Consider the following 13,264-nt stretch of genomic DNA (forward strand, 5'->3'; position numbering starts at 1 on the left):
CACCACCTCCAGTGCGCCAGTGCAGCCTTCGGCCGCCTGAGGAAAACAGTGTTTGAAGACTAGGACCACAAATCTGCCACCAAGCTCATGGTCTACAGAGCTGTAGTAATACCCGCTCTCCTGTATGGCTCAGAGACATGGACCATGTACAGTAAGCACCTCAAGTTGCTGGAGAAATACCATCAATGATGTCTCCGCAAGATCCTATAAATCCCCTGGGAGGAGAGACGCACCAACGTTAGCGTCTTCGATCAGGCCAACATCCCCAGCATTGAAGCACTGACCACACTTGATCAGCTCCGTTGGGCAGGCCACATTGTTTGCATGCCCAACACAAGACTCCCAAAGCAAGCGCTCTACTTGGAACTCCTTCCTAGCAAACGAGCCAAAGGTGGGCAGAGGAAACGTTACAGGGACACCCTCAAAGCCTCCTTGATAATGTGCAGCATCCCCACTGAAACCTCGGAGTCCCTGGTCAATGATCGCCCTAAGTGGAGGAAGTGCATCCGGGAGGGCGCTGAGCACCTCGAGTCTCATCGCCGAGAGCATGCAGAAATCAAGCGCAGGCAGCGGAAAGAGTGTGCGGCAAACCTGTCCCACCCTCCCTTACCCTCAACGACTATCTATCCCACCTGTGACAGGGACTGTGGTTCTCGTATTGGACTGTTCAGTCACCTAAGGACTCATTTTTAGAGTGGAAGCAAGTCTTCCTCGATTCCGAGGGACTGCCTATAATGATGATTTAGGCCCCTCATATTTTTATACACCTCAATTAAATCTCCCCCAGGCCTCCTCTGTTCCAAAGAAAACAAACCCAGCCTGTCCAATCTTTCCTCATCGCTAAAATTCTCCAGTCCAGGCAACATCCTTGTCAACCTCCTCTGTACCCTCTCTAGTGCAATCATAACTTTACTTGCATTCTGGGGAATCTGAGACCTGGATACTCTGGTACGCCAATGGAGAACGCATGAGGTGGGTGCAGGAGGAGGCCATATGGCCCTTTGTGCCTGCTCCAACAACGGGTTGGATCTGAGCTGAACTATGTACCAGTAGTCTGATTGATTAGTTACTGCTCTCAGAAAGGTAAGCTTAAACAGCTGCGAAGAACCTTGAAAAACCTTTGATATCAGAAGCCGACCTCCCTTATCGTGATTGAAAGGGAAATTGCAGGAACACTCAATTGGAATCCTTTCATTTTACGAACTAATTAAAATCAAACATTTACACGCGGCTGACATTGTCCTGCCTGGTTGAGTGATGCCTTTTGTAAAAAGGTTCACCTTGGCTGGCTCTTGCTAGATATGTCCTCTTAAATAGGATTTCCTCAGTAAAAATTCGAATTCCTGCAGCTGGGGAGGGTGTGAGTGATAGTGCTATCCACTGAGCCAAGGCCGACACACTAACCTGTCCATGAACGTATGTACTGACTGTCTCTTAAAGAAATGTATTGCACACATAGATAATAAGCTAGTCATTGGACTCGTTAGCAGCCCTTTGCGGGGTTGAAAGATTACAATTCTCTCAGGTCATCATCGGCAGTCCCTCAAAATCGAGGAAGACTTGCTTCCACTCTCAAAGTGAGTTCTCGGGTGACTGAACAGTCCAATGCGGGAATTACAGTCTCTGTCACAGGTGGGATTGTCATGTATGTACATGCTGTTTGTAGCCACCAGATGGTGTCATTGTTGGAGGCCACTGAGCAGCACGCACATGGTGCTGCTCTGGTATAAAAGGCCAGCCATTTTGTGAGTCAGGCACTTTGGGCCGTAATAAAGCAGAGCCAAGGGTATACCTTGTTCAGTTAAAAAGTACTCAATTTGTACCTTTATTGCATATATAACAGGGACAGTCATTGAAGGAAGGGATGGGTGGGGAGTCTGGTTTGCCGCACGCTCCTTCCGCTGCCTGCGCTTGGTTTCTGCATGCTCTCGGCGACGAGACTCGAGGTGCTCAGCGCCCTCCCGGATGTTCTTCCTCCACTTAGGGCGGTGTTTGGCCAGGGATTCCCAGATGTCTGTGGGGGATGTCGCGCTTTATAGGAAGGCTTTGAGGGTGTCCTTGAAATGTTTCCTCTGCCTACCTTTGGCTCGCTTGCCATGTAGGAGTTCCGAGTAGAGCGTTTGCTTTGGGAGTCTTGTGTCCAGCATGCGGACAATGTTGCCCACCCTACAGAGCTGGTCGAGTGTGGTCAGTGCTTCGATGCTGGGGATTTTGGCCTGGTATAGAACACTGACGTTGCACAAATAGATAATGAGCTAGTCATTGGACTCTATTCGTGAAAGCATCAGTTGGACATATTTCTGGAGAGATGAAATATCACAAGGTAGATGATGGGTGAGCAAGGACATTTGGCCCATCTTAACTCATTCACCTAAAACAGACCCAGGCAATTGTCCTTTAAATGAGTCCAGGGTGTACGCTTCCACTTTCGAGGTCAGACTGGGCTCAGTTGGAGGGTCGTGGGTTCAAGTCCCACTCCAGAGACTTGAACACGTAATCCAGGCTGACACTCCAGTGCAGTGCTGAGGGAGCGCTGCACTGCTGAAGGTGCCGTCTTTTGGAAGAGACGTTAAACTGAGGCCCTGTCTGCTCTCTCTCAGGTGGACATAAAAGAGCTTGACAGGTAGATGCAGGGAGGACGTTTCCCCTGTCTGGGGCGTCTAGAACCAGGGGTCACAGTCTCAGGATAGGGGGTTGGCGATTTAGGACTGAGATGAAGAGAAATTTCTTCACTCAGAGGGTGGTGAATCTTTGGAATTCTCTACCCCAAAGGGCTGTGGAGGCTCAGTCGTTGAGTGTTGTTAACCTGTGGAATTCTCTACCGCAGAGAGTTGTTGATGCCAGTTCATTGGATATATTCAAGAGGGAGTTAGATATGGCCCTTATGGCTAAAGGGATCAAGGGGTATTGAGAGAAAGCAGGAAAGGGGTACTGAGGTGAATGATCAGCTATGATCTTATTTAATGGTGGTGCAGACTCGAAGGGCCAAATGGCCTACTCCTGCACCTATTTTCTATGTTTCTATGTTTCTATATCTACAAGACAGATATTGATATATTTTTGGATATTAAGGGAACCAGGGGATATGGGGACAATGCAGGAAAGTGGAGTTGAGGTAGAAGATCAGCCATGATCTCACTGAACGGCGGAGCAGGCTCGAGGGGCTGAATGGCCTACTCCAGCTCCTATTTCTTATGTTCTTATGTAAAAGAGCCCATGACACTACTTCGAAGAAGAGCACGGAAATCCTGTCAATATTTATCCCTCAACAAACATCATTCAAAAAAGATGATCTGGCCAATCATCATCATCATAGGCAGTCCCTCGGAATCGAGGAAGACTTGCTTCCACTCTTAAAGTGAGTTCTCAGGTGACTGTACAGTCCAATACGAGAATCACAGTCCCTGTCACAGGTGGGACAGACAGTGGTTGAAGGAAAGGGTGGGTGGGGAGTTTGGTTTGCCTCACGTTCCTTCCTCTGCCTGCGCTTGATTTCTGCATGCTCTCGGCGACGAGACTCGAGGTGCTCAGCGCCCTCCCGGATGCACTTCCTCCACTTAGGGCGATCTTTGGCTAGGTACTCCCAGGTGTCGGTGGGGATGTTGCACTTTATCAAGGAGGCTTTGAGGGTGTCCCTGTAACCCCAGTCATCAAGATCCAAGGCATGGCCCTGGAAAACGTGGACCATTTCCCATACCTCGGAGCCTCTTATCAACAAGAGCAGACATTGACGATGAGATTCAACACCGCCTTTTGGCCGCCTGAGGAAAAGAGTGTTCGAAGACCAGGCCCTCAAATCTACTACCAAGCTCTGGCCAGTATCTCATTGCTGTTTGTGGGATCTTGCTGTGTACACATTGGCTGATGTGCTTCTACACTGACTGCACATCAGAAAAGTAATTCATTGGCTGTTTAAGGGTTTCGGGACGTCCTGAGTTTTTGAAAGGCGCTATATAAATGCAAGTTCTTTCTTTCGGTGGGACATGGACGCGTGGTACTCAACCATCCCATTTTACCCTCCCAACGATGGCTGGTGATTTTCTGTTTTGCCTCTTGCTGTGCGCACATTGTCTGCCATGTTTCCTACATCACAAACAGCGATGGCACTTCAAGAAGTACTTCATTGGCTGTAAAACTTTTTGGGACGTCCTGGGACTGTGAAAGGCGCCATAGAAATGCACGCTCATTCTTTCTGTAACTGCACCCAGTATTCCATTCCGTGCATTGTTCAGTCTTTGGGATAAGGGGAGGGGAGCACATGCGAGCATAGGTGGGCAATAGTCCGGAAATGACCACCTCGGCTGGTGGCGATGAGATCGATCATGGAAGGGGCGGGGTTTGCTTGGCCTCATGGGATCTTCCAGATCCTTAAAGTCCTCTTGCTCTCAATACAGAATAATAGGAAAATAATTACTACTTGTACTTCTTACAATTCAGTATACTGTATTCGCTGCTCACGGCCCGGTCTCCTCGACATTGTTCAGTCCGCAAACGTGACCCCCGAGCTTCCGGTCGCCTGTCACTTCAATTCTCCACTTCACTCCCACTCTGACCTCTCCATCCTTGGTCTCCTACATGAAGCTCAACGTAAGCTTGAGGAACAACATCTCAGCTTTTGATCAGGCACAAATTCAGCCTTCCGGACTCAACATCGAGTTCAACAATTTCCGATCATAATCTTTGCCCCTATTTTTTCGGATGGCACCTGTTGTTTCTGCCATTCCCAGTTACAGCTCCTCTTCACCCATCCTTTGTTTCTTTACTTGTCCCGTTACCGACCCCTTTCGCCTCGCACCATCCTCTCTTTTTGTCTCTAATCTCTCCTGCCTTCCACCCTATCACAAACCTTCCCTTTTGTTCTTTCCTCCCCACCCCCTTTCCCTGCCTCTGCGCTTGCTTAAAATCTCATATATCTCGAACTTCTTCCAGTTCTGACGAAAGGTCATCGTCCTGGAAGAAGAAAGACTTTAATCTATATAGCGCTTTTCACAACAACCAGATGTCTCAAAGCGCTTTACAGCCATTGAAGAACTTTTGGAGTGTAGTGACTGTTTTTCTATATGCAGACTATAGATATACTCTCTGTGTAGCCACTGTATAGTTGCATAAGATGGAAACTTGTTACCTGATGTACTATCAATAAGGTTTACACTGTGTATATACTATGCTAGCACCACTAGAGGGTACAACTGGTAGAGACCGGGGTTTCCTGCCCCTGTGGCAGAGGCTGTCCACCAGAGGGCACTGCAGTGGGAGACCTGAGGGTCACCTGCATAGGTGTGCAGGGCCCATTATAAAAGGCTGCTCACCATGCTTGTGCCTCACTCTGGAGTTACGAATAAAGGACCAAGGTCACTACAGTTTGAGTACAACACATTGCCTCGTGGAGTCATTCATAAGTGCATTACAGACATAACAACTGGCGACGAGAATATGGACTTTCACGTGATTATGCCTACCTTTGGCACACTAAAAGACTTTGCAGAGGGTGATGATTGATGCCTTCATGGAAAGGCTCGAGCAATATTTCATGGCAAACGACCTGGCAGGGGAGACGGACACATTGGCGGAGAAGCGCAAGGCTATACTGCTGACCAGTTGTGGACCCGAGGTCTACCGCCTCGTCAGGGACTTGCTGGCACCCACGAAGGCCAAGGATAAGACATACGATGAGCTGACTGAACTAATTGTCGACCAACTAAAACCAAAACAGAGCATCCTCACGACCAGGCACAGATTCTACACTCACCGCAGACCTGAGGGCCAGGAGATTGCAAAATATGCTGCTGACCTCAGGAGACTTGCGGCACCGTGTGATTTCGACACACACCTCAACGAAGCATTGCGAGACATCATCGTTAGGGAATTGGCCTCGAGGGCCTCCTTCACAAGCTATTATCTGCCGACACCACAGTCAACCTGCAGAAGGCCATCAGCATCAGTCAGGTTTTCATGACCTTGACCTGCAGCAAATTATTCATCCTGTGGACTCAAACCCAGCAAATACTGTGCACAGAATGGTGTCTTTCACAGGCAAGACTGTAGAACATTGCTCTGCCCAGGGCAGAGAGCACAGACCTCAGGGTTCCAGAACTCAGAGTCCGCCGAGGGGTGCTAATCAAGTAGCACCATGCTGGCGTTGCGGAGGAAACCATAGGGCTCACCAGTGTCGGTTTGCTGAGTATGTATGCAAAGCCTGTAATACGAAGGGCCAACTCCAGAAGTAAAAGAAATACGACTCACCATCTAGCAGAGGAGTCGGTAGATGATTTTGAATCTAGTGGGGAATATGATGATTTGGCCAGAGAGGCAACTCAGCCCCAAGAAGAAGTGTATGGAGTGTATACCTGCACCATTGATTGTCCTCTAGTGAAGATTGAAGTCGAGATCAACGGCGTTCCAGTCTTCATGGAAGTGGACACAGGAGTGAGCCAGTCAGTGATGAGCCAGGATGCCTTTGAGAGACTATGGAACGAAAAACAACTCGAGCTGGTTCCAGGACAGGAAAAGTGGCGCACCTACACCAAGGAGCTGATCCCAGTCCTTGGTAGTGTGGATGTAAGTATAATCCATAATGGCGTGGTGCACAAGTTACCTCTGTGGATTGTTGCAGGTGATGGTCCAGCGCTATTCGGAAGAAGGTGGATGGGGAAGATCCAGTGGAAATGGGAAGACCTATTCACTCCAGCAATCGATGTCCCCCGTGCTCAGAGGCAGAGCAAAACCTCACCTTCACTTGGGCCAGGCACCAGAGAACAGACCAGCGCAGCACCTGAGGCACAGACTGTCCATCACGACTGCGTGGCAATGATCCGACCGGAATGACCTAAAAGTTCCTTCCCGGCTCCAGTGGCAGGACTCCTGGGGAGGAAGATCGAATTCACAGGCACTCTTCCAGCTTTTGTGGCAGAATTGCGGGAGAGAAGGATCAAGGCAGTCGACCTCGAGGACAGAGGCAAGATGGAGTCCCTGTTGTAGCGAGGTACAGCGTGGCTGAAAAAAAAGATGGCCGCGGCAATATCACGAGGTGCAACGCTGAGAGACCAGCATGTGGTGTCTAGCAAAGGATGTGACTGGGGTAAAGCCAGCAGGGTTCTCTTAAAGGAGACCTGCAACCAACTGAACTTAACGAGACATTGTATGCATGGCAATCAATGTAATGAACCGGTTAAAATTATGAACAAAATGTTGTTGCGAGATACTGGGAATAGAGTGTCCCCAAGAGCAGCAAGCGAGCGACCTCAGGACCACTGGTCCTGATACCCTGCCCCAGGTCTATCCCACGCTGCAGGTACCCGATGGCACTATTCGCCACGGACCTGGAAACGAAAACGGCACCAATACCTGCAGTCGGCCGCCGTTGCTCACCCCCCGGGTGGAGACGGCGCAGCCCCCAGACCCAGTCGCTACCTCGGCTATGTCCGGGAGCGAAAGGTCAGAACCAACGAGTTCCCCAAACGGGACCTGGAACAGCCAGATTCCCAACACCGTGAGAGAGCAGGCAGAAGATTCTGCAGCCCTCAATGGAGGACAGGGAGACCACACAAATCTGTGGCTCTGCCCACCACTCGGCAACGGCAAAGGCCCTGAGTCCTGGCAAGGTGAGCGAACCAAGCCCACCCCACTGTAAGGGGTGGTCCCGGGAGTCAGGTTCACCTCTGATCTAGAACATAAAAACATAAGAATTAGGAACAGGAGTAGGCCATCTAGCCCCTCGAGCCTGCTCCGCCATTCAATAAGATCATGGCTGATCTGGCCGTTGACTCAGCTCCACTTACCCGCCCACTCCCCGTAACCCTTAATTCCCTTATTGGTTAAAAATCTATCTATCTGTGATTTGGATACATTCAATGAGCTAGCCTCAACTGCTTCCTTGGGCAGAGAATTCCACAGATTCACAACCCTCTGGGTGAAGAAATTCCTTCTCAACTCGGTTTTAAATTGGCTCCCTCGTATTTTGAGGCTGGGCCCCCTAGTTCTAGTCCCCCCGACCAGTGGAAACAACCTCTCTGCCTCTATCTTGTCTATCCCTTTCATGATTTTAAATGTTTCTATAAGATCACCCCTGAGCCTTCTGAACTCCAACGAGTAAAGACCCAGTCTACTCAATCTATCATCATAAGGTAACCCCCTCATCTCCGGAATCAGCCTAGTGAATCGTCTCTGTACCCCCTCCAAAGCCAGTATATCCTTCCTTAAGTAAGGTGACCAAAATTGCATGCAGTACTCCAGGTGCGGCCTCACCAATACCTTGTACAGTTGCAGCAGGACCTCCCTGCTTTTGTACTCCATCCCTCTCGCAATGATCTACTTGAGCGGTTCAAATTGCTTCCACTCCCTTGGGTTCTCGACTCTGGGTTTATTTGCGGGGTGTGATAAAGTGCAAAGGACAACTGGTTTGATGCAAAAGAACTTTGATTTTATTACAGACAAGAAAATACAATGTCAAACTTATAATCACTCTAATAAAGAGAAATACATCACACATTCAAAGGGGGTTAGAGTAAAAATGACACCTCCCACCTCCCAATACCTACTCCTAACTGGGTTAGACTCCAGGGCAGGCACGGACTATGCTTACCAATCCTTTCTGGTCAGTTAGTGGTCGTTCACAATTTCGGGGTTCGTTGAATTCTGTAGGTTCTGCTTGCTGTACTTCGAACGTTGGAAAAGACTTCTTACTATGCAATCTTCAGTTGGGTTGAGTCCGCTGATGTGGTAAGGTGCGTTTTGGATCTATGGGGTAAGTACCCGGTTTCCATCATTAGAAATAGATTCAAAGTATCTTTCGGTAATGTTTTCACCTGTTGGTAGTCAGGACTTAGATTATAGAGTGGAAACTTTCGATTCTTCGGTTTCTTTCTGTTGGAGATTTGTTTCGAGTTTGGTCGATCGCGGTGGTTTTCCGGTGGTACCACGTTGGCTGTGTCGGTTGCTGCCACAATGGTGATGTTCTTCCTTCCTTCAGGACTTCGAGGCTGGAGAAGTTAGTTTACAACTGTCGCGTTGGTTTCTCTCCCTTCTTGATGACATAAGCGTAGTCTGGTAATAGGCGTAGTATGGCATACCCTCTGTTAAAACAGGGAGCCAGTTATACAGTTGGAGGTGTCCTAATCTTTGCACCAAATCAGTCCAGAATTCTTTGTTTAAATTTGGCAGGCTCGACATTTCTTTGTAATATTTTGGCGGGCTCGTTAAAAGTTAATATGTCTTGGGTGGGTTGCTCTTCTAAATCTGTTTCCTGATGGAAATATTAGCTTGGTAATCGCAATGACCTTTTGTGCTTGGTTTTTGCATACAGGCTGGAGTGGGCCCTTTGTTCTTATTCATGTTGAAGATAGCTTTTCTTGGTTCAGTTTGATGGCTGGCCATCTCTGAGTTATTGTTGTAATGTTAATGCCTGTTGTGGAGAAGGGTTTTCGAGTATCATTTCTCCAGACAATTTACCTTAGTCCCAACATCCAGACAGTTCCAATAATCACGTGGGCTTCTTTAGTTCCTTAGGCCCGCCCACAGACTTGAATTTGTCTTGTAAAAGTCCAAAATTCGATTAAAGTTCGTAGTTTCTTCCATAAGCACTTTAGGATTCCAAACTTTCTGGTAGATAGTCCCAAATTACATTTCCTTTCTAATGAGCCCAAACACTGGGGGGTTCCCGTGAATTTTGACCTTTCACCATTAGCAGGGGATGCAGCGCTGCTATCAGATGATTAGGACCCCGTCCAGTTGCTCTAGAACCTGCACCCTCGCATACTTGTACTGCTACCTCAGTACTTACCATGACGGAACCACGAATGCAATCTACCCAATCCTGGTCTCCGTGCACTGTGTCTGATCCTGTATGTTAATGTAACAGGCCAGATGCATGATCTCGCTGTGCGGGGGGTGGGGGAGTTAAATGGATGTGTGTAGCCATGGACACACACATGGATCACACCCAGAACCCACTGGAACCTCCACTGCATCATTGAACCATCCAAACTGGTAACTACTATCTAACGTTGTGGCAAAAGGACTTGGGGGTTAACAGGGAGAGAGCCAAGCCAAAGCTTAGCCAAGATGCAAGGGCTATTGGCACTTAGGTCAGGGGAGAGCTAAGCCAGAGCACATAGTGCAAAGGTAATCGGCACAAAGGACTTGGGGGAGAGTGATGTTATATATGCAGACTATAGATATACTCTCTGTGTAGTCACTGTATAGTTGCATAAGATGGAGACTTGTTACCTGATGTAAGGGGTTTTCACAGGGTTGTTGTGCCTTGGGTGTCTCTCTCTGGGCTTCTGCCCTCACAGCTTATGCCTGGCCTGTGAGGTACCCTGAGTGCTGCAAGAGCACCCCTGGAGAGGCTGTGTCCACAGCTTATGAAAAGGGTTTTGAGATTCGTGCGTCCCCACAGCTTATGCCTAGCCTGTGAGGCACCTGTGAGTGTCAAACACTCCTAACCCCTTCTTCCCTAGCCTGTGACACACAGTTGAGCGTTTTCGAGGCGCTCCTAGCTTCCCTTACACGGTTCTGACATAAGACTCACGATCAGGAGATGTAATACAATAGAACTGAGACAAGGTGATTCCAAGAGGAACTTTAGGCTTCCAATTTATTTGACAAGGTGTAACTCAACAAACAGCAAGACACCAACAAAACAATCCCCCTAAATCCCACTAAAACGGACCCAACGAAAATCTTTACACAAGTATAGCAATACAATGCTCAACCTCCCACCTTTCCTGGCCTAACTGAGTTGGGAGTTCTGGGAACCAGAGGTTATACTCACTACTGTGCCTTTCGCAGTCAGGTGGTTTGTTTCTTCTATCTTTGGTGTCTTCAGACACTGGTTTTCCTTCAGTGTCGAGAGGCTTGCTGGTTGTGGTTGTTGGATGACGAAGGCAGGGAAAATCATCACTCCTTTTTCACTATGTCAGAAACCCTTTTTTTATAGCCAGATTATCCAGTCCGCCTCTCCTGCTGAAGTCGATTCTTCTCATTGGTGGACTTTTTGATTTTGAAAAATGCAGCAGTTTTAGATTGGGGTTTTTTTTTCCACTGATGTTAACCTACTCAAGGTTTGAGTGGGTGTTGATTGCATTGGTCTCCTGTAGCCATTGTGCTAGTCTGGCCTGAGCCAGATATTTCTATGCCTGATGAAAAAGGTGTTGGAATATGTATGTGGCATTGTTTAAATGCTAATGTTTTCAAGGGGCAAGTTTCGAGGGTATACAGTTCCCAGACAATTTGATTAGTTCCAATGTCCAAACTGGCCCTTTTGATATTGACCCCACCCCTTTTCTTGCAGACCCAACATACACCTTTTAAAAAATCCCAAATTCAATTAAAGTTCGTAGTTTCTTCCATGTGCACTTTAGGATTTCAAACTTTCTGGTAGATAGTTCCAAATTAAATTCCCTTTCCTATGAGTCCAAACACTGGGGGGGTCTCCATGAATGCACCCCCTTTTATCCCCTGCAGGCCTCGTCTGCTCTTTTAAAATTCATTTATGTCCCAAAGTTTTCCTTCCATCGGTTTCAATTCACAGCCCAGACTGATCCCACAGCCCTTTTCCTTCTGGGTAAAATGAGGGGGCTTTCGTCCTCCCCTACATAATCCCCCATCTGACACAGTCAGACACCACTCGAGTGTGTCAAAGTTCAGGGTGGTGAGAAAACCCTAGGTCTCCCAAATTGCCCAACTTTCCCCAGTTTAACTCTAAACTGATCCCGTCGATATATATCGTAATTCCTTTTAACGCGGTACTAAACACAGAAATCCAACAGGTTACAATACACGACAGCAACATACATATATGTACTTAAGGTTACAGCAGCAATTGTACATTGAGTCTCATTTCAGTCTCAACTGTAAAACAAAGAAACCTGCCCTGCAAGCTCCCCAGGAGCCATGTATGAAAACGCAGTCATCCCTGGAAATAACAAAACCGCCTAAGTGTCGCGGTCAAGCTTTGTTTACACATCTTGAGTGTTTAGCAACGGCTCTCCTGGCTGTGTAGTAGCCTGAGGAACTGCGTTCTTTTTCTTTTTCTCCTGAGCTTACAGCTTGTAACTAGCAGATAAGCTACAATCAGGAGTTGGCCGATTACTAAGGCATGCGATCCCACCTGGATCCATGCAGGTATGTCTGCATGTATTCCCAAATCCCACCATGCTGGGGGTTTAATCTGGGCAATCTCCCCTGCTAAAATTTCAGTTTTCTGCTCCATGGTGTAAAAATGTTTTTGAGACAAATCCACTGCCTGGAGGAGGGCTGTAAGTTTCTCAGGTAGTGGGGCAATGGGATAGCCAAACTGGGCGACATATTGTTGTCACGCTTCTGCCTGCTCGGGTCGGCCCTATCCCACTGTTTATACAAGTCTGTCACTTTGACATCCCCGAAGTCCAGTTCATAGAACTTCCGGAACATCTCCCTCAGCAGAGCCTGGTATAACAGCTCGGTTTCCCAGGGACACCACGTAGGTAGGCGGACTTCTGTCAGATTTAGCACCACTGATGCCACTGCGTAGTGTACCCCCTGATAAAATAGTTTCTCGGTAAACCATTCCCCGGCCCCCTTGTTGTTGTCGGGCACTCGTGTGGGACGGTGGGCTTGGCCGTGGTTGGGGGTTTTCTTTCCCGAACTACAAGTTCGGTGGCATTTACTGGTACCCGGGGATTGGGGATCACACACGCCTCCCCGCTGCGATCCCATACCACCCCATTCCCGACATCCTGCCACCACCTATAAAAAGCAATGGAGACCCCCTCTGAACACACGCGAGTGGATCCCCACATGCACAAATAAATTCCTTGGTCGTATGCCCACCATTTCTCCCAGCACACCGTTACCCCGCCAGATGACCCCATGATAGTTCGGTAAGTATCATTATCCAGACGTTCCCAGTCCGAGTGTCGGTCCCCCATGTCCCACTTGAGCTTTCTGAGCCACCACCACCGTCCCAGAGGTATGTCCCCTTGGCAAGTTAGGCATACCTTCCTGCCTCCTGTCACTCTCACTCTGGAAGTGGCCACAGTGATCTCTGGGCAGGGGATGGAGGCCTCTCCGTAGGTAAAGTCCTTATGGTTGGAGTACTTGGTGGAGTTCGATCCCAACCACCCAGGCCATCTCCCCTTGTGGGAGTAGGTGACCCGGCCATCCGCCGCCAGAGTCCCTTCTCCTGTGGTCACTGTCGGCGCTCTGCCCCCGGAGCATCCGAAAACCAGGGAGTCCTCGGTGTCTCCTCGGTGCCCGGTGCAGATCCTTAGCGATACCAGCATCA

This window comes from Pristiophorus japonicus, chromosome 2 (genome assembly GCF_044704955.1).
Source record: "Pristiophorus japonicus isolate sPriJap1 chromosome 2, sPriJap1.hap1, whole genome shotgun sequence".
NCBI classification, from domain to species: Eukaryota; Metazoa; Chordata; class Chondrichthyes; family Pristiophoridae; genus Pristiophorus; species Pristiophorus japonicus.